The 21,730-nt window shown below is 43.4% G+C and overlaps 1 protein-coding gene across 12 annotated transcripts in view; it reads left to right on the forward strand.

Annotated features, from left to right (window-relative positions):
• The first annotated feature begins 4,634 nt into the window (after positions 1-4,634).
• The window catches only part of ELAVL2 (ELAV like RNA binding protein 2), a 134,883-nt gene continuing 117,787 nt past the window's right edge, over positions 4,635-21,730 (forward strand). For 7 of the 12 annotated variants that reach the window (XM_057549440.1, XM_028165151.2, XM_028165152.2 and 4 more), the window contains exon 1: positions 4,636-5,159. The gene's annotated coding sequence lies outside the window, so the exon portion shown is untranslated. Of the gene's footprint in view, positions 5,160-9,193; positions 9,418-9,627; positions 9,817-12,247; positions 12,313-21,730 lie in introns of those variants that run through there. The other 5 variants (XM_028165153.2, XM_057549442.1, XM_007176827.3 and 2 more) reach the window with 5 other exon arrangements.

Here is a 21,730-nt window from a genome sequence, read left to right on the forward strand (position 1 = left end):
GTTAGCATCCCTGGAAGAAACGGACACAAAGCTCCGACTTGCCCTGTCTCACCTCCAAGTTTTTCTTACCGCACACTCCCTCGTCGCCTAGATCACCCTTTGCACGCTCAGGAAAGACGTGAGTTTACCTTGCTAAAAGTTGGTCCTGAGTAAAAGAGAGGAGGGGAAGAAAGCTGAGGGCATTTGCAGGAGCGTTTACATAAATGATCGTTGATCCGAAGCTGCAAATAAATTTTCCGAGACCCTCTGGGGCACGTGCAACAGATTTCAGTCTGAATATCCGCAGGCAGATCATCTAAAGGAGAATGCACCTCATACACATTTTGCTGAGTGGGGGGGGGGGAAGGCGGTCGTGATAGGGGGCGGGGGGGAAGAACAATATAGGCTGGTCTTAATTTACCGCGACACTACATTACGTTTAATTTTTTAAAAAACCTATACAATTCACGTGTCTTTAAGTGTAAACAGTAACCTCGGAATTCAGGGTAAATTCTCGCTGAGTCTGCTCCTTTTACAGCCTTTTCCCTTGAACAGGAGTTTAAAGACATGATGTAAAGAGAAAGTAAAGGATGTTTGTGACCCTGCTCACTGCCGTCTCTGGCACTGTTCCTAATGGAAAGTGTTTGCAATATAAAGGGTTCTTTGCGAAATAGTCTCGGAGGTCACTCACCTTCGGATAAAAGGCTTTGCCCCTTTGCCAGGAGATGGAGGGAGCCGGGGGAAGAACGGGGGGAGGGGAGAGAGGGTTGAGCGTGTAGGCGTTTTTGTTGCGATTCCCTCTGGGAATTTCGAGGATTAAAAGATCTGGAGTAGGTTTAGCCGACTTTCCGATGACTACCTGGATTTGCATTTATTTTGTATGATCTCTTTGATGACTGACAGGCTCACTAGGGGAAGAAGTGTCTGGAAAGAGGACAGTGGAGGGTGCGCAGCGAGTTCGGGGCGCTAACCTTCCTGGCGGTTTGTCACTGTGGCCGAGTCCTAGCAAAAGCCAGCCTAATTCAAAATAAACGTGTTTCTATGGAGTAGGACAGCCCTATAGTCTGTAGAAATGAAATGTTCCCAAGAACTGTAGTTTCTGTGTCTCACTGGGAGGGACAGAAAACTCCCTCAAGCTTTGCAAACCTTTATTCAGGCTCGGCTTGTCTCTGTCCATGGTGCTAACTCCTGCCTCATTCTTTAGCCCGGTTGCATGTTCTAAACTCACGTTGGTATCAATTTTCTCGACATTTTTTTTTTCTGTTTCCTAAACTGTGGAAGTAAAGTTGACGTACTTCTTTAAGAAGAATAAATAAAATAGTAATCATCAAGCTATATAATACCTCTATTTCTCACTCAGGCAGTAAACTGTCACACTTCTAACATTATGAACAACAGACACCCCCCTCCATCATCCCAAACAGCCCAACAAATTAACACAGAATAATATTTTTATACATCTGAGAGGGTATAATGTTTGGAACTATCATCCTAAGCCAAACATTGTAAACTCATTTAAATAGCTTAACTGCTTTCTTTACTTAAAAAAAGTTACAGTTGTACTTTACAGCCACCTTTATCATAAAACCCTCAAAGTATCCTCTCTTCCTCCCCAGAACTAGTGTAGGGGGGTTATTTATCATAAAAGACATTGCCCGCAATAGCTTACGAGTATTCCTATGAATGACTGTTCCTTTATAAAGATATTTTAGTAAAATAATCAATTGAATTCATTACTTTTTCTGCTTTGAGAACTATTCCTTTTGCAGCTTTCTCCACGTCAAACTTTTTCTCCAAGCTCTCAGTGACTCCCTATATCTCTCCCTTCTCTGTTGTGGTTTAATATCAAGTACTTTGAAGATACATCAGAGCTAACAAGACAATCATAATTCAAATGCTTTTCTAATACAAGATCAGATGCTGTGGATAATTCTTTACCTAGCTATGAACAAAGAGGGATTGATTACAATTGCTTAATGTGGAGTCTGATGTTTACACATAGTCTTTATTAATTGCAAGATAGAGTATGTTAATATTTCAGGCTGTAACAGCATGAATTTCAAAGTGAAATATATATCCAGGTATCATTTGTGTTAAAGTGATTGTATTCGGTTTTTATCTTTATTTTTATTTTTTTTCAGTTTTTATTTTTAAAAGTTGGAAAAGTACATGTTACTTATACTATATTTATCCATTTAAAAGTTTTTAAATTTAAAAACATCTGTTTGATTGAGGAAGTAAACTAGTATTTTAAGATATTTTCAATTTCTTAAATAATTTAACTCCACTTTATCTACATAGAAAAAACAACTTGTTGAAAATGAAAACATTCTGAAAAATATTTGCTCCTCTGAAAAAACTGAAAAAAGCATACATACTGAAGCCATAGAATTTAGCATTTTGCATTTGAATGGACAAGTTTGCTATTTTTCAGGTAATTTCTTTAACTACATAACACACATGCTGGATTTTCATCACTCCACACCACACCCAGCTTTCCATACCCACCCTCCCCCAATCCTTGCAAAAATATACTACTGTAATCCACAAAATCTTTCTTGTGGATACAAACATCAAAAAATAAAACAAAGTATTAGTTTCCACATAATTAGATGAAACTTACGTAATTGTAAGTTAATGGTAAAGATTTTCTTCAAATTGCTGAGAATATTACATGAACAAATGCAACTAATTCAATATTAAAATCATATTAACAAGGATAAAAGACAATTCACTTTATTGGTAATTCTGACTAAACAATGTTACACTTTTACCCAAACTGTATTTATTACCTTACTCTTTGGACTGATCAAGGGGTGAAGGGAGGGGTTGAAGGAGAATGACAGCGAACCCAATCTTCCAACTGTTTATTCATACAGTGATTACTTTATTGTAGATGAGGTGGAGGTTTTCTGTTTTTTCCCTTTATTTGTTGTTCCCTCAGCCCCTTGACTCCCTTTCTTCAAACAGCTTTTCTTTCTTCTGCCTCTGAGTTCCACCCAGTTCTAGAGAATAGTTTTATGTTGAAATTAGGAACCCAGGCCTGTTGTTATATAAAACGTAGGGGTGGGGATTAAGGCATGATAATTATAAATGTCAATTATATAGATTCAGGCCTCCTTTCCCAAGTCCCAGTTATTGTTATCCAAAGTATAGAACTTGGACATATTGTACGGGCTATATGGGAGATAAACAGGTCTTCTGTTCTTTGCCATTAAGCATTTATCAACACTCAAGGACACTTTCAAGGAACTATGATTTACTTCAACCCTGACTTTCTAGTCATTTTGCTTTGTGACTATCTGTCCATTTTCCCTCCATTCTCATTCCACTCCCCTGCAATCTCTAACTCTTACCTGTGCCTCCTCTTTCCGGCATTCTCAAAGATAGAGGCTAGTAATAAATAAACAAGTAAAGGAATTTCTTTTGGAAAGGAATGAGCTTCCAGAAAGATGTTACACTGTGTAAGAATTGTAAGTACTGTGTAGGAAGCTGGTGTTACCTTTCAAGATTAAAAGAAGAAATCCAACCTGGAAAAGAACCTAGGTCAAGTGAATATTGTCTCTACTTATACATCAAGTCGATCCTGAGGACTACAGTTTCACTTGGAGGAAGAAATAAATACCATGAATAAAGCTATATTTCAGCCTCCTGAATGTTATTAAAATATGGGGTTTAATAAAGTAGTCTTCATCTATAAAACAGAAGGGTTGACAGCACTTGGTCTTCTGATTAAACTTTCTAAATCCTCAGAGTAAGAGCCCAGATAAAGGCTTGACTATCTTTACTGTCAGCAATACATGTGTGGTCCAAGAATTGTACTGCCACCAAATGCAGAGGAGTGGCTTGTTCTAATTTTATATACAGCTGCTCTTTTTGAGTGTCATCATACACCCCAAAGTGAAGGACCTTAGCTCAACTCAGTACCTCTTTCCCTGGACAGGATGTTTATCCTGCACTTTTCTACTCTGACATGAAGTGAAAGGTAATTCAAACCGTGCAGCTTTATTTGAAAGCATTTCTGACTTCATTCTTATCCTAAAAGACGCTTTAAAAAACCCAAACAAGAGAGCAGCAATATGCATATATTAAAACAGAGAAAGACATTAAATTACCTAATATCTAATATAGAATACTGGAACACAAATCGAAAAAGGCATGCGTGCAAGTAATGGATGTACATTCATCTCTTTCACTCAGTTCAAAGAGAAGGAGCTCTCAGTGACTCATACATAGGGGACAGAGTTTAATGTTATAAAGAAAAGTGCCATAGATGCGGCGGTGATGGCAAAGGAAATGAGTCTTTCCGAAGCAGAAAGATTTAAGAGGAAAGGAGATCGTGCCATATCGCAAACTCTGATAGTACAGTTCCAACCCTCCCACGTTGCTCTCTCCCCATCTCTTTTTGCTTCTTGCATTTCCCTTCGCCACCAGTGTTAAGCGTGCACCTCCCCGCACAACTTACCTTGAAACGGGACTCCATTGAGCTCTCGAGAGTGACACAAGCACCTAACCAATCATATCGCGCGGCCTCTCCTGGGCGGCCTCAAAAGAAGCGTCTGGACCAATCAGGATCCTGGAGAGATGAGCAAGTTGCGTTGTGGCGCGACTCAGCGTATACTTCCGCGCGTGCTGCCCGGGATAGGAGCCTGGCAGAGCAGCTGCACACACGGCAGTGCGGAGGCAGAGAAGGGGTTGGTGATACGGTGCTATAAATCTGTGGTCCAGTCCACCTCCCTTTTAAGACGTCCTCCCCCCTTATTTCTGTTCTCAGTTAGAGATGCAGCAGCTTACTCCTGTAGCGACCTACTAAAAAGCAACAAGGAGAAAGACATCGTCTTTTTGAAAAAACGTTCTTTCGTCTTTTTCTTTGTTCCTTCGTTTGTTTTTCTTGCCCCTTTTTGTTTAGTTGAACGGCAATAGGAGGGTAGTCTCCGTCTTTTTAAACTATCTTTTTTAAGTTTCCCCTCCCCTTTCATATATTTTTTTTCGCCATTTCTCTTAGCGTTGGACTTTGGGGTCGAAAGCATTTCTTTTTATTTGCTTCTTTTAAGCCGAGCACAGTTTTAGGTTTCGTGCTGTCTTAAGAGAACTATCCAGCAGCTTCTTGCTCATCCTTATTGGGAGAACTGCACCGTTACTTTAAAAACACATATACACAAAAACCTTAAGGGAGAAAGGTAAGTTTCGGTTTGGTTTCTTTAATCATTAGTTGCAGCGATGCGCTGGCAAACCCAGAAAACCTGTAAGTGAGCGGAATACAGAATACGAAGTTAATTGCACATGTTTGTATTATTTCAAAGATACTGCTCTGCTTTTTAATTCTAGAGAGCTAGACTAAAAGACCGTGGACGCATGCTTGACGTACTGAATATTCACAAATGTCAATGGCAGAAACTTAAGTGGTAAATGTGGCCAGGGAAGAACAGGGGTACAATGGGAGTCTAGATATTGAGTGAGCTTCGGGATTGAGGTTGGAAGTTCATTTCGTGGGAAGAGAGGGATAACTTGGGTTTGGGGGGGGGGCGGAGGGATGCATGCCTCTACTTTCGCGAAGCAACCGAAGGACCGGAGAGGCTTTAGGACCATTAAGGGGAATCAGAAGCCTGGACTTGGAGATTAGACCAGCGAAAACCCCAGACTTAATTGCATTAACCAGATAACATGTGCTGGGGAGATGGGATTGCCAGATGGAATTTAGATGCTGCACCAAGCAGCTAGTTGTAGTTGACTGAAAAAAGTACATGCTGCCTGAGGGCTGGGGCTGGGCTGGGGCTGGGGTGGGTAGAAGCTGTCAAAACTCATCGTTGCGAGGTGTGCGGGCTCTAATTCACGGCCGCCAATTATCACGGTTGTGTTTCAAAAGAAGATAGCCAATTTAGGGCCGAATTCTTAAGCCTGTACCGGATATGAGATTCCCTTTGTTCAGAAAAGCGTAAATAAGATCCTTGGAGCTGTGTCTGTGGAGGGGCGGCTGCCTGGGAGCCTCGCTGTGCTGCGCGCTGAGAAGTGGATTCCAAGCCCTGTCCTTGGTCCTACGCGGCTGACTTCGCCTTCTGGGCGAGGGGGGAACCCCTTCGCAGCCGACAAGGCTTCGCAGCCACCTCAGTAGCCAACTCGGCTACACATCCCTCACCCCCTTCCTTGCGGCCCCCCCCCCCCTTTTCTCGAATAGCTATTGTTAAACTGACGCCTGGAGAAAGATGGTTGGGGATGAGATGCTGGGCAGATACTTGTTTCATTTTAACTTCTGTGATTTCTCAGGGTTTAGGAGAAACCAGCTGGCTTTCTACTGCGAAAAAGAGAACACAGGGTAGAGGTGGGAAGGGGGTAGGATGTTCGCGGGGCGGGGAGGGTGGAGGGAATGGTGGTGGCAGTGCCCTTGCCTAAGAGAAGTTTAAATTATTGGCACGAGGGGGTGTGGGCGAGTGTGTGCATGAGAGCGCTCGTGTGGTGCTTGAGAAGGAGAGGATCGGGAAAAGGTACAAAGCCGGCTGGGGTTAATTTCTCTCTGCTCTCCATCCCACCCACCCTCCCAGTTCGAAAAGCCAACGCGCGGCCGGTCTCCTCCGGACTCGACTTTGCCATCTCCGGGGTCCTGGGGGCTGGGGATAGCAAGGTGGCAGTGCCCACCCCGGGATCTCAGTGGCGAACAGGACTTCGCGTGGCCATTGTTGCTTAATTTATGCCCAGCACGTTGCCACGTACCCACCTATTTCACGTCTGTAAAGAATTAATATGAGAGCTGTATAACTGTGGGAAATTGGAGGTTGGATACATTCTCCGTTTTCCATTTGGAAGTACGGGTTAGCGAAACTGATGTCGAGACTGGGTATTTTCTCTCGTAATTACCAGCTGCAGATCTGGCTTTACTGTGGCCAGAGTGAGAGAAATTGTCAACCATTTAGAATTTACTCTTAACGCCGCTGGGCCAGGATTGATGTCTCTGTACTTTCTCCCCGAAATGAACAGGTTCTTTCCCCTCCCCCGCTCATGTACAAACATTCCTGTTGGTTAAGATTCTAAACCTTCAGCCCTTCCCTACACCCTATTTATTATACCCATCCTCTGGATGTTGAGAGTGGAAGGGAAATGGAGGTGATTTATTTCTTAGGCCTACAGTGCAACCTATAAAATGTAGGCTTAACATGGGGGGGCGGGGTGGGGTACAGAGCAGACAATAGTAACCTAAGAAATTATTTTCCTAATTGGAAATCAGTTCCTAAAAGTCAGGGGAAAAGGTGTGAGTGTTTGGGGGATGGAAGGGTATAAAATCTGTTTAGGGCCCATAAGATTTCCTTGGTAAAATGGCTTCTTAAATGGGACATCTGAAAGATTTGTTAGAATCTAAAATAAGTCAAAAAAAAAAAAAAAAGAGGAAGAGAAAATGTTGAGTGTTTAAAAATCACCTTTTGGGGGATTAAGAAAATAACTATTTCTCTTAGTTATTGCTGAGTCTGTCTTACACCAGGTACTCCTGGGTTCCCCTTCCCTCTTTTAACCAAGTGCTTGGCAACCCCACTTTATAAAGCTTAACCTGTTCTGGAGTTCTCCACGAAAACGCAGTGTTTGCCAACTAGAAGTGGTTTGGAAGACTTGGGGAACTCTGTTGAGAGAGAGGTCTCCCATAACTTCAAGAAGTCAGTTTCAGGAAGTAGGGCATCATAGGGCATTCTAAGAGTTTTAGGCTTGGATTGGCAAATTTGGTAGGCCCATTTTTGCCTAACGTTTGGAAACAGGCATTCTTAGCAATGCCCCCTGCCTGGGATGGGAATATTATAATTAACTGTTTAGAGGGAGGTCAAAGAGGCGCAGGCGCTTTGAGCCGTTTTCCCAGGAACCCGTACAAAGTCAATTAAGGTCATTTAATTGCAAATCGTAATTGGGGTGACAATAGAAATGCTGATATAGAATCAATTAGCTATTTCTGGTGTCCCCGCTCCGGGTCCCCCAAATTGAGGGATGGACTGTCTCCATTTCGATCATGGCTGAGCCCCCTACTTTACTGTCTGATTTGACTTCGCCCAAGAGGGCAATTTTGTCTCCTCTATCCCCCGCCCTGGGTTAGAGGAGTCCTTCCCCGCTTCTCCCCCAGCCCCGCCCGTCGCGTGGGGGGCGGGGAGCGCTGGCCGCCCTTAGCGGACCTTGCTGCATCAAACCCGCATCATGCCCTTGAAGCTGTAACCTCGGTCACGTTCTTGCGGCGACTCAGCCGCCCACTGCTCAGTTTTCTCTTACCTCGTGCGATTACAGGTACGTTTGACAGGTGATATTTTTAAATGTAGTTTTTTAGGGGGAAGGGTTAAAACGGAAGCCTTTGCATTGAAAGAAAACAAACACACAAAAAAACCCCCAACATGACAGGTGCTCTCGTAATTAAGCGGATGAGCAGGTGTAAAAACGTGCTCCCGCCGCGTGGTTTGGGGTCGGTTTTGACTCCCAGGCTTGGGTCTGGGTCTGAGAACTGGCACAGGTTTTTCCTGGGGAAAGCGATTGAACTGGGCGTGGGGGCGGGCCAAGGAAAGGCAGCGATGGGACGCCCCCTCGGTGAAGAGTTGGCCGTTTCGGGGCTTCGGTGGGGGGCGTTGGAAGGATGCGGCGAGCGACAGGCGCTTATATAGTCGAGTGCAGGATTTCCTACTTTGTGTTTGAAGCAGAGTATAGCACCCCACACAGGTACTCGGGGCTTATTTGAACATCAGATTCCATCTAGACAGGCAGAGAAGGGCAGCGGGGGCAAACCTTTAGTTTTTCGCGGAGGGACCGGACCCTTCAGCTGTGAAGTAGGGAAAAAGCCCTTGAGCTTTGCTTGCAATATGTTAATATATGTATGTATATATATTTGATACACATATGTGAAAGTACCCCCGCGCGAATCGCTCTGGCTGCCCGTTAGCGTCCGGAGCCTCGGGGTTTGCAAACTTGCACCTGGTATCCGACGCCTCTGGGCGCGCGACGCTCCGCGCTGCCAGGGCAACCTGGTCCAGGAGCCTGCCTGGAATCGGAAGCTGGGAGGGAAGGAGCCGAGCGTCCGCAGTCGGGCGTCTGCTCCCGGGCACCGACCCTCGGGGCTGCCGGGCAGGGCACGCGCCGGCGGCAGTAGCCGCGGCGCCGCGAACTCGCCGCCGGCCCCGCCTCCTGGCGCTCTTCCAAGCAAGCCCCTCCTCCCCGCCCCGCTACAAACGGCGGGACCGCGGCGCCCGGGCGTCACTGAGGCAGCTGCGGGCCGGGTGAGGAGGCCAGTCGCCGGTGCGGCGCGGGTGGGGCGGGGGTTCCGCCGGGTTCCAGGCCGCCTTCCCGCCACCGTCAGACCTGGGGACGCCACCGCCGCCGCCGCTACTACCGCCTCTCCGCGGAGCCCGCCCGGAGCGAATCCTCCGCGGCTGTGTGACGGTCGGCAGCGCGAGCCGTAGTAGCTGCAGCTCTGAGTCGCAGCAGGCAAGTGCGGGGGGTGGGGTGGGGTGGGGCGGGGGCGGGCACGCCTTGCCGGGCCGCGAGTCTGTTTCGGACGCCGAGGCTGAGGGTGGTGCGCGCCGCCGCGGCGCTGTCTTGCGGTGTCCGGCCTCGGCTCGGCGGGAGCCCTCGTCCGGGCTCAGGGCGGGAACGTTGGTGGGGGCGGCGGAGGTTGTGCACGGGAAGTTCCTAGAGCTCGACCCCTGGCGGTGGGAGTCGAGGGAATTGGGCGCCTCGGGAGGTGGCACCGCCCCTCTTGTGGGCACAAGCTGGTTGGGGGCGGCGGGAGCCGAGCGGGGCCAGTCGCGCCAGGCAGCGTGCACAGGCGTGGACGTGCCGGGGTACGGCCGCGGGTGGCGCGAGAAGAACTGCGCCGAGACGCAGGTGAGTGTATTGGAGGGAAAGTGGGGGAGGGGGCTTTTCTAGAAAAAGGGCAGGATTCCTGTGGTGGACTGGCGCCTCCGCCTTGTGGGAGGCTGCGTGCACTGGGTTCTCCAGCCGGGTGGTGTCTGGTGGCGTGCCCACTTGGTACGGCGCCTCCTCGCGCGTGGTGCTTGGCGCTCCCGGGGCGTCTCGAGACTTGCTGCGGCCACGCAGTGTGCGGAGGTGGTTTGGGACCGTGGGCGCCCGGGACAGAGCAGGGAGGATCCTCGGGTCGCTCTTCCCCTTGCGCCGTGTTAGGTGAGATCGGGCGCAGCCGCGCGAGGTCGCAGCTCGAGGTCGCATCCCGGGTTTGCGCGCGAGCCGTGCGCTGGGCGGGAACCGCGGGGTGGGTCGGGCCGCCGGGCGAGGCAGGCTCTGGGTTTTCGCTTGCTCGCGGCGGTTGCGACGGCTGCCTCCAGCTCGGCCAGGAGGGCTGGCCAGCTGCGCCCTGGTGCACGGACGTGTGTGCGTGCCTTGGTGAGACTGGTGGAGTCTCGGGTGGACCAGCCTCGGTTCACCCGCAGGTACTCCTCCAGTGGTCGTGACAGTGACCAGCACACAGTTTTTCCACGGCGTTTCCTTAAAAGCCGACTTGTTATCCTAGAGGGCCGGAGCGCAGAACCTTGCCTCTAGATGTGAGCCACAGGCACGGAGCCGTAGCTGTCCAGATGGTCATTTAAAATAGTGTGTATTTTCAAAGACCATCTTTACGATAAGATGTTCATCTCCTATCGTCTCTCTCTGTTTTCTGAAAATGTGAGGAAAGGAGGGTTTGTTACCGGCTATCTACTCTCCTTTATTCCTTCCCCAAAGGATGGTGCCTAATGCCAAACGAAATATGTCCGGCAAGGACAAAGAGCTTTTTAAAACTTAATATTTTTGTGGACCTACCCATAATAATTGTCTTCATAAAAATGTAGCTCAGCCCCAAACTTATGGCAATTAAGTCCATTTTAAAACTCTGATACCAGTTGGGGTGTAATTTCCCCATCCTTTTAAGTAAAATCGGTTTGTTTGAAATACTGTTCAGTTGCCCTTGAAGACAACATTGTCAAGAATCGTTTCCCCCAGAGTCGTTTGAATTTTTCATTTGTGCTAAGGCCGCTCTTTCTTGCGGAAGCTGACCTGGAGTCTCCATTTTGGTGAGCGGGTGGAAAAGCTTTCCTGGATCTACTTTCTCATCTGGACCTTTGGTTCTAGAAATGGGTGACTCTTTTGATGGAAGAACTGCAAAGTTACTGCCTTTGATTTTGAGCTGTTCTTCAGAATACGTTTGTAGGAATGTTGGTTTAACACTGTTCAGGTGTGTGGTGGGTACATACTTAGAGAAAGTTCTCTTGGAAATGGGGGAGAGAGTAGAGGGGGGAGGAGGAAAACATTTTTGGAAGATCATGGCTGGGGTGGGGAAAATTAGATTTTGAAGAAACACGTTACATCCAATTTTCTATGCTTCCTCTTCGTTCTTTTCTTTCTTGAGAGAATGTTTTTGTGTTTGTGTGCTCAAAACTGGCCCCTTAATGCCCTTTCGGGTAACTCTGTGCTGCCACCTTTCGGGGGAGTAAGGTTTTTTGTTTTCAAAGACCCAGCGTTAGGCGTTTAAGACCCGCCCCCCCCTCCCCCGCGCCTTCTCCCTGTCTTTAGGTGTTTCCTTCACTGTGTCTTGTTTGCTCTTAGAAATCATGTCAGGTCAGCTGTTTAAGCTGCACACACTCTTTCCCCGTGGTTCAAGAGAACTTTAGTTTTAGGATATGCTCCTAGCATAGAACAGGTACCCAAAACTGGTCAGTGTCCGCCAGGCCTGTTATTTCCTACTGAAGCTTATTTTCCTTTTCTAGGCTCAGAATGTATTGGTTGTTAGAGTTCCTTTTTTGGTTTTGGTTTTTTGGTTGGTTGGTTCTGGTTAATGCTTCTTCACCAGAGAAGCGAGGTCCTTCTCTGGTTCAGTGCTTTTAGTTAAGACTCAGCTCCCAGCTGGTTACTGAAGAACAATGCTCTAAGTGGCATTTCTACTTACTCATTTCTTAATCCAGCTTTTGGTTCTTTGTATACGGACAGGTGTTCCTGGCTGAATCCTGGTTGCCACTTTCAGCCATTCTAGCCTTCTGTGCTTTTCCTGTTGATGTTATTATAATTTAAAAAAAAAATACTGCTTTGCCCTCTCAAACGTTTCTTTCTCTTCTCTTCTAGAAGGAAGTCCCAAGTTCTCTTTAAGGACACAACAGAGCCATCCAGAATACCCCAGCTTCTAGGCTGGGATCAACCTTTTCCTCTTAATTTGATTGGAAGAAAAAAATTTTTTTTTAATCTATGATGCTTTTCAGGCGTCAGCATGGCGCAAGAGCACCACAGTGGCAAATTACTCTTCATGTTCTTTGTCCCCAAAGAGCTGGGTACTCCTAAATAGCATCTTATCAAGACTGACTTTACCTTCACCTTTTTGATGGCTTGGTCTGCATGGTAGGGTCAGTTCTTTTGCTCTCATTTGAAATCTTTTAAAATCTACCACATTATTACATTCTTGTTGCCACCTTCTTCACGGATAATGTTTATTTGGAAGTAAGGGAAGTTGGAGATCCAGGGTATTTAGCCTGGTCAGGTTAATTTTTTTGATGGCATTGGGAGGGGCTCTGCAGGTGAGATGGTATGGGGCCTGGATGGTGTGCCACCCTGTGGAAAACCTGCCCATAGCAGTCCTCCCCAGCTGTTTCTGATTCTTTGGAAAATCAGCTGAACGGGCCAATAATCATAGTAAGCTACCACATTAAAGTGTTGATGATGTTGTGTTTTTTCTTTCTTTTTTTTAAGCATGGGTATTTGGTTGGAGGCAAGGCCACTGAATGGGCACATGACCATAATGCCTCCCCATTGAAATTCTTGATTTTTGAACAAGGGGACCGGTACTTTGACTTTGTACTGCGACCCACAGATTATGTAGCTTATCCTGGTTAGAGGCTTCCTCGATTGTTAATATTTAGTTGGCAGTATTGCTGCTTTATGCTAATACTATATTATAGAACTGTTGGAAATCCAAAGCTCTGTGCACTAGTGATGCCACACCCAACTCTTGAATTAACTCTGTGAAGGACATTAGATGCATAGAATGTTTACTTGCTTTGGGCAATTTCATTTTACAGATGTGGCAGTCTTCACTGGTTCTTGTTACTCACAGAACCCACGTGTTGTGTACTCTAATACCAAATCCATTGTTTTGTTTCTAATTTGGGAAGAACATTTATCATCTATTTATTTGATTCTAGATACTGGTTGGTTTGCAATGCTTGTCGATTTTTCTTTGATTTCAAGTGCTAAGTGGAAACAGAAGGCGCTTAAGCTTGAAAGGCCATAATTTGTTTTAAGGCTTTTGTGTGTTAAAATATACACTTTTTTTTACGGTTTAAGTAGGTTTGGTAACTTGAAATCTGAATTAAAAATAGGAATTAGTGTCTAGTAAAAGCCTACAGAGGTTTTATGGTGTATTTAGGAAAATTTTCACTAACAGGAAATGAACAGATTTGGCTTTTAGCATTCATGATGTATATCATGACTTTAATTTTAGTAAGGTCAAAGGAGAACTTTTTTTTTTTATAACGGGGAGACGACTTTCTATATCAATAGCCTGGTAGTCCATCGTATAAAACAAAACAAAAGGCTACTCCTCTGTACCACTGGGCTAGGTGCATTTTCATAGCCATCATCCCCGCTATTAGCAATGCTAAGTTTCCCGAGATTAGTCTACATAAAAATGTCTGTTTTTGGTAAAGGTATTATTTTCTCAGAGCTGTGGGTTTGGTGTTGAATGCATCAATTTCATTAATATTCTTAGCTGTATGTTTCCCTTTCCAATGTTGCTTGGTAGTTTTGTGTGATGACAGATAAGGGTTTTCATTGTAAGCAGGGTTTATGAAGAGAAGGATAGGTGCTTTGGCAAGGAGTGGAATAAGGAGTAAGATAACCGAGAAGGTCATAGGAATAGGTGGCCTGGGGTTAAAGCCAAACCAATTTGGAGGTTGCCTTATTAATTGCAAGTAATTGTGTTTTATGTTTTTTTTTTTTTTTTTTTTTAAAACTTGCACTTTCCTAGTACTTGTCTATATTACTGATTTCTATTATGTCAGTTTCTGACTGAAAATGAATAGCAAAAGAAGGTTTGACAGGCAAGACCCTCTTTCCCACTTTTAGAAATTGTTTATTTGAAAAAACTGGATGATTTTTCTCAATAGACTTATTTATCATGAGACAGTTATAGTGAAATGTTAGATTTTTTTAAAACATGAAGGTTTTGTTTTAGCATCAGATAAGTTTTGAACTACTAGGTTGAGGTTTCTGTATATTTTCCCTTGTCTAATCTAATAGTGATAGATTTATACTGGCCTTTCTCCTTGGCTTAAAAAAGGAGTCTGTCTCATAAAAAGGAAATTTATATTCTATATGATTAGCTTTTCTTTCCCTCCAGAATTTTTGTTGTTGTGGGCTATTCATTACTGGAGATTATTTCGGCAGCTTTAAAGACTATATTAATGGACTATCACAAAAATCCCTATTTTCACAAATATCAGATCCATTAACTGTTCTTTCGGGATGGATTTTCATTTTATTTTGTTTTGCATTTAGTTAGCAGTGGTCAGACTCACTTCAAGCTCAGTATTCCTTTTCACTAATTTTATCTCCTGATGAGAATATGGGCAATAGTTATTTCAGAGTTCTCAGCTTTCCTGCGTTTCCTTATTATGGAGTCACTGTAAAATTGAAATTTCTTGTTAAGATTGAGGAGTTTTGAGTCTCTTTGAGCATCTGAAGAAAGCTGTGGGCCCTCTTTCCCAGGAGAAAGACACATATCCAGAAATTTCCATACAGTTTCTACCATCTTGCCCTCTGGAGTAAAGACTATTAAAATAAGGTTCTATTTAGGAAATAGGACTTTGAAAATTGGAGTTGTCTTACATTGGTGAGAGCAGGGAGAAAGTCATTCAGATTGGTTCTTGGGTGCCGTCGTGTTAGCGGTGTGGGCCTTTAGCTTTCATCCAAGGCAGTCTCTAAGCTTCCTTGTCTCCTCATAGGTTGTTTTAAAATCCATTCTGATTTTGTAAACAAATATTATACATGTAAGGTCTTCTTGTGAACACAGTGCCGCCAGTTTAGCTACTGAGTTGTCTTGCCTGAATGGATTTTGTCACTTTGGTTGAAATTCTTAGTTTAGCAGAGCCAGGTGGAAAATAACTAGGCTGGTATTCTGAAGTTTCTGTCATCTGGTTTTGGCTCAATTACCTATGTCCTTGGTTTCTTAACCTTTCTTTGAGTGTGAAACCTCATACCTCATTGATGGGGTGAAGATGTGCATATTGGAAGTATGAGATTTCTGGCAGTGGAATGACAGTGTTTCCTGAATTGGAAAAGTGGTAATAGGTGGTTCCCGTAGATGAGTTTTATATATTTGGCCTTCAATGTGTTACTATGAACCATTGTTTTTCTAACATACCATCTTTATAGCATACCATCATACAATGTGTATTTCTGCCACGGAGAAAGAGAAAATTCCCAGACTGTAGGGAGGTTTTGGGAGAATTGTGACTTTGAACATTTCAATATGGAAATAGATATAAATATATCAATGGAATTTGGAAGGGAAGTTTAAAATGCATTTTTTTCTTGAAAATATAAATAAAGCTAAGAGATTACATGTGAAATTATGAGAAGTTAGCCAGCTAACATTCCAGGAATATAAATATCTTAATTTAAATTTTCCATCTTTTTTCAATGAGAAATCAAATTTTAAAATTGAAGCACTTACATTAAAGTAATCAGCCCATATCTTCTTGATTTGGATTTTGTTTAATCTCTTATCAAGGATCTATTCCTATACATCAAAAAAAAAAATGAAATTTACACTGAAATAACATTTTTCCCCTGTTGGTTTCAATACCTTTTTACCACCCCAAGTGAAAAGTCATTGATGGATGCCCTGTCAAGTAAGTTATTGGAAATAGCTCACTTGTTCAGTTTTTAAAGGATTGTTTTAACACTTTTTTATTCTTTAGGCATCATTTGTGCATATCAGAAGTATAAGAGGTATGTCTCAAAGCAAATAAGCCACAGTGTGTTTGAAAATAAATTCACCGAATTGGGTAAGGTGGGGAAAATATTCCTGGAACTGTTTGTACTTAATCTTGAATTTCCTCTGAGCTGCTTTTCAAAAGTGAGCTTTTTCTATTTCACCGTTGCTGCTGCTCTACTGGAGGTACTTTTGGTGACACGAGGATCACCCACCTTTATTGCAGAACTATCTAAAACATTTTAAATATACAAAGTTTATTATAGAGTGAGCAAGTTTTTATGACCTCTTCCCAGGTAAGGCCTATTTCTGTATGAGTTTGCTCAACACCACTTTCTCTCCCCTAGGTGCTACTTAACTGGTTTCTGGCTTATTTTGTTTAAACCCTTGGGGTCCTTTTTGGCCTATGGCTGTGAATGACTCATGGACTTTCCCCAAATACCGGGTCATCAGTGCTTTAGGTTTTCATCCCTTCCTTGCCGTTGTCCCTGCGAAGAACTTGAACCACCCACAGCCTTCCTCTTCTGTGACACCTCTTGCTAACCCTCTGTCCCTTAGTCACCTGTCTATGCTTCGGAGCCCTGTGCCAGTTCTACTTCTAGCCTGGCAGTTCTGGGTCAGGCCTAACCTACGCACTTGTCCCTTTCTTTTCTTATTCAGCTTTTTGCATTGGCTCTTAAGCATTTTGTTACATTTTATTCACTGAAGATTGTTTTCTGTCACCAAGACAGTTGCTGCTATTACAGGACGAAAGGGAGAAATGGGTATCAACTGACAAGTGGATTCTGCCACGGGTCCCAAATGGTGGCCCATGGGCTGCATATTCTGGGGCTGTTTTGTTTGGCCTGAACTGTGTTTTAAAAAAAGTAGTGAGTTGTTGATTTAAGCATTGGGAAATATCATGTAAAGATCTAGACCCATATTTTGTGTCTCTGGAAAATGTGTGAAGGGGGAGCAAAACTGAGCCCATATTCACTGCACTCTTTACATGGAGCATGGTTTATTTCACTTCAGAATACATTGTTGCTTGGCCTTTGTGCTTATTTGAGTTTGTGATTCTAATGCTGCAGTTCCTAAAGCCATGGGAATTAAAAAAAAGTATCTATACAAAGGCAGTAGTTCTGAAGACTTCAGTTCTTTTGATTTGCTTTGTGTTTGCAAATAACGTTTGAATTAAGTTAGATTGTTCCTTATAAATTTACATCTTTTTTTTTAACATCTTTATTGGAGTATAATTGCTTTACAGTGGTGTGTTAGTTTCTGCTTTATAACAAAATGAATCAGTTACACATATACATATGTTCCCATATCTCTTCCCTCTTGCATCTCCCTCCCTCCCACCCTTAAATTTACATCTTGAAGTCTTCTTTATTTTACATAGAGAAGTCTTGTCTTGGACCTCCTCTTCCTTAATGCCTGGTTGCAAGACAGCTTCTCGTTCCTTTACAAGATGTGCTTCCATCAGGGTGTCTTACCTTTTTTCCCCTCTCCCTGGGATTTTAGACTTGCCCCAATTGGGAGCAGAGATTTCTTCCTGCCTGTTGCCTGCTTATATTTGTTCAGATGCTTTGAGGTCAGCAGAAGTTGCTTGGTGCTGTGAAAACTAATAGGATGTTATGAGCTGTTTCAAAGAGGCCCATGGCCCACCTGCTAACCTCATTGCTGATGGTGTCAGCTTAGAAAAGACTTTCTCCTCTCAGAGTGCTGTAAAAAAGAGCTGATATGAGAGGTTACCAGGTGTGAGTTTTATATGTGTGTTGTTCTTCTCTCCTTTTCCCCCTTATTTTTTTTCCCAGTTTTCAGCCTTTTCTAACCCCCCTCTCCAGAAACAGCAGGGCAGCTCAGCAAAGCTTTCTCCCACGTGTGCAGTAGAGCAAGCTGATACGCCAGCAGAGTAGAAAGAGGCTCCACATGTCATGTTTGGACCAGTGCTGTAATTTTATTTTACAATAAGGAAGGTGGATATTATTAATCTACTCCTGAGCATAATAGCACAATTTGAATAGCAGAGAGCAGCTTTGGTGTGTGTTAATGTCTAGTGAGATGAATACAGATGAATGGTAAGTAGGTAGAAAATGTCAGTGTAGAGCTCTCCTTTTGGTGACTTTAAGCACTTACATTTCTAGTTAACTTTTTGTTCAGCCCAGTACACAGATATGAAGATCTGTTTTATCAACCCAGCATTAATGTAGCTTCTGAGGATGGAACAATGCCTATAAAGCCCTGCTCTCCTGGCAGCCACTTGAGCTGGGCCAGTCATAACAAGGAATTAGAATGTGTCCCTGTATTGAACATCTTAGCAAAACCTTTCAGAATAATAGGAGCTTAATGCTGGCAGTTTTAAAAATTGGTGCAGTTTCTAGCCCAGCCACATTTTTTTGATATTTGGGAGTGAGTGAAAGTGTGTGGTTAATTTGAAAAAACTAATTTTGAACTAACTGTATGTATAGTTTAAAAAATACTGTAGGTCTATTCTGAACTAATTTTGAAGAGGCACTTAAAAAAAACTCTTGGTACCAAGCATCTTCCATGATGGTATATGATTCTTTTAGATGAATATATTGCTTATTTTGACATGCCCTGGAGTGTCTTGTTGAGGGGCTTCCAGGGTGTCTTCGTTGTTGGGTGGGGTGGGGCACTGAGAATTTGTTTTTTAAAAAAAGAATCGTGTTTTATCTTCCTAAAAAGGTTGAGAATTATTGTCATGGAGCTTCTCCTATGAAAGGCTTTGGTTTTGGTGGGCTGGTAGTTACCTTGGAGACTAGACCTTTTCCAAATTCATCTAAAGTTTTTTCTTCTAGTTTTATTTTTAAAGGATCTTAAGAAATATCTTCACGTTTTTTGTATTGGGACCATGTTCAGAAGCCAGGAAGTTTGTGTAGTACTTATGGTTTCATCACACATTATTACTGAGTGCTAGGTACTGCAAGAGCTTTAGAGAAATTTATAAAGCATCCTTGTCCTTGTTCCTTGGTCTGCCTGCTTAAGGAGATGCGGCAGAAAACGCTATCACAAGCCTCCCCCTCTAACTTTAATAGTAGTTTGAGGACTTGAGAGAAAGGGACACATCTCTATAGTCTGGGCATTAAGGATATGGCCAGGATTCTGCATATTGTTTTGGGGACAGGAGTGGGTGGTTTTCTTGGTCTCAGTTGTTTTGTGTGTACATTTGCTTAGTTACTGTGTCTTCCCTCCTCCCTCCCTCCCATGTCATTGTCACTGCTTTTGGGTCTCTCTTTTGTTGTATGAATAATTACTTCCTAGTTTGCCAGGAGTCCAGTCACAGGTAAAGATTGTTTATTGCAATGCAGAACCTGCCAAGTTTAAGTTGTGGCTGGAGAGAGACACCACTGCAACTGTCTTAATTCTGCTCCTGTCCAAAGAAGATCGGACCCCAGGCATGTGTGTATAACCACTTGAAGCCTCCAGTGTCTCCCCCATAGTTTTGTTCTCTTGATAGCATGATGTGCCAGGAGCTGCTTCTGTGTATAACATTTACTTTCCAGCACATTTAGGAAAAAGTCGTAAGGATGATAAGGTTTCTTGGACTCCTTCTCTGCTAGTATAGTTCCAGTAGTAGTAAGCCAGTGACAGGTCAGAATCTGGGATGCTTTTAAAAACACTGATCTGTACCTTCTCCTCGATTCTTGCTCATGCCTAAGACCACGTCTGCCAGGAACACGGGTTCTTAAGGCTGCTGATGGTAGCTTTCTCATGCCAGTTCTTGATGTTCTTAGGTCTGCCTGTTGCTTTTCTCCATTAACGGCGTTTACATTATTTTTCTTACTTCTGAAAGGCGATCGGACAGCCTGTATGCTGCTTCATGTCCTTGTTTTGCTGGAGAGGCTCATTCCCTCAGGGGGAACTGGCTCTTTGGAAATATGTATTCTTGATTCTTGGACTTTTTAAAAAGGATTTGGCTAATCTACCTGTATTGTTTGTGGACAGTAGGGGGCAAAGTTTGATTTCTTGGTGAACAACATAGTTTGTGGTCCAGAGAAGAAAAGTGAAGCGGTTGATTTTTCCCCTTTTGTACAAGTTCTAAAAGTAACTTCTAAATTATTGCCTCGTAAGAATGCAATTAGAGTAAGAAATTTTGTATTTGATGGGACAGTAAGGAGCTGCCTGTTTTTAGTTGCTGAAAGTCCTGGCTGTTAGGACAGAAGAACAGGTGGAATCAGTAATTGAAGGTGGTGTACTGCCCACAATGATGGAACCAGGAGACAAGAGCATTGTGTTTTCTGTTCTTCCAGGACCTTACCACAGTTGCCTGGGATAATGAGTTGACAGATGAGGGAAATGAGGCTCAGAGGTCAGGTGGTTTGTTAAAATCATCCTGCTGAGTGGGTGTGAAGGACTTAGGTCTGTGACTCCTAGTTCACTACCTATTACCCTGGTCTCCAGAATGATGTTCTTTCTACCTCTGGTAGTTCTGTTGGTTGTAGTTTAAGGTGGCTGAGGACAGAGAGACAGATCCGAGAGGCAGCTCGACGACTGTGTGTCATCTCCAGGTCTTATTGTTTGGCTCCTCAGTGGTGGGGCTGTTGTAACCTGTAGCACTCCCAGCAGAATGCCCACACCTATTTCCCCAGGACCAGCATTCTGACCTTGCATTTTTTTTAGGTCTGTGACCAGATGACTTCTGGAAGAATTCCATCACAGGCTGGTGTCTTGTTGCCAGCTGGCAGTCTTCACTTGCAGGATTACTTTTTGGAACTATATAAAGTATAGATCTATAAGTGAGGAAATGAAGACACTGTCTTCAGACTTATTTTAGGATTCTGTTAAAATCAAGAAAAAAAGATTGTGATACTGTGTGCTCTATTCCTGGCGAAGGTGACATTCTGATAACCCTAGCTCGTTGTAGTAGAGAATCTGTAAGGGCTATTCCTTAAAGTTGTTAGGTTTCTGGGACTAATATGTTCCAAATCTGGTGGGCTTTTAGAAATGCACCTATCTTTGTTCTGAGAAAAAGTTGCAGGTCAGGTGCTCCATAGGATGTATGATGTCCAAACTTGAATCAACAAAATATCTACCCAGTAAAGATTGTTATTGATTTATCTTGTTTCTCCAACTTAACTGTCAGAAAAATCTGTTGGAGGGAGGGTGGATTGTGAAGAATACAGATTCAAGGTACTCTTTCTGTTCTTCCCTAGAAAGGGGACATCTGTCTTATTTATTATTTTATCTCTTGCATCTAGTCTGCTACTTGTCTGTAGTAGAAATTCAGGAAGTTATTTGTTTAATTCAGTTGAATTCAAAGTCTGGAATTGAGATAATACAGTGCTTGAAACTTACTATCAATTGAGAAAGTTTTATTTGCATCTGTAGGTAAACCATGAATGATAGGTGATCTTATTAAAATTTTAATCACTATGAGGAAATTTTAGCAAAAAATATTGGTTTAATGCCATATTTCAAGTCTTAGATGTGCAATTTTTACATAGTTTCTGAATCTCATAAATATGTCCACTTAATGTAGTGATATTTATTATTCTCACAGCTGGGAAGCTAGTGGTGCATCTTTCAATCCATGATATTGTAGAATAGAGACGCTTCTTGTTAACGTGTCCCTTGGTTTCTTATCTTTGTGTATATTTTACTCTTTCAAGCCTATAAATATTATCCTTGTGCTCTGTGAAGCTGTTGTAAACCTAAAAAAAAATAAAAGAAAATCATCTCTACATATTTCAAGCAAGTGTCTCTGGTGTAAAATTGGCCCAACAGGCTATGCACATAGCGAAGGAGTATAGCATAGCAGTCAGGTGGAATCCTGCCAAGGGTGCTCCATGCTGTTTAGCCAGATTTAGGACATCACAAGATGAA

This window comes from Balaenoptera acutorostrata, chromosome 6, assembly GCF_949987535.1.
Source record: "Balaenoptera acutorostrata chromosome 6, mBalAcu1.1, whole genome shotgun sequence".
Lineage (NCBI taxonomy): Eukaryota > Metazoa > Chordata > Mammalia > Artiodactyla > Balaenopteridae > Balaenoptera > Balaenoptera acutorostrata.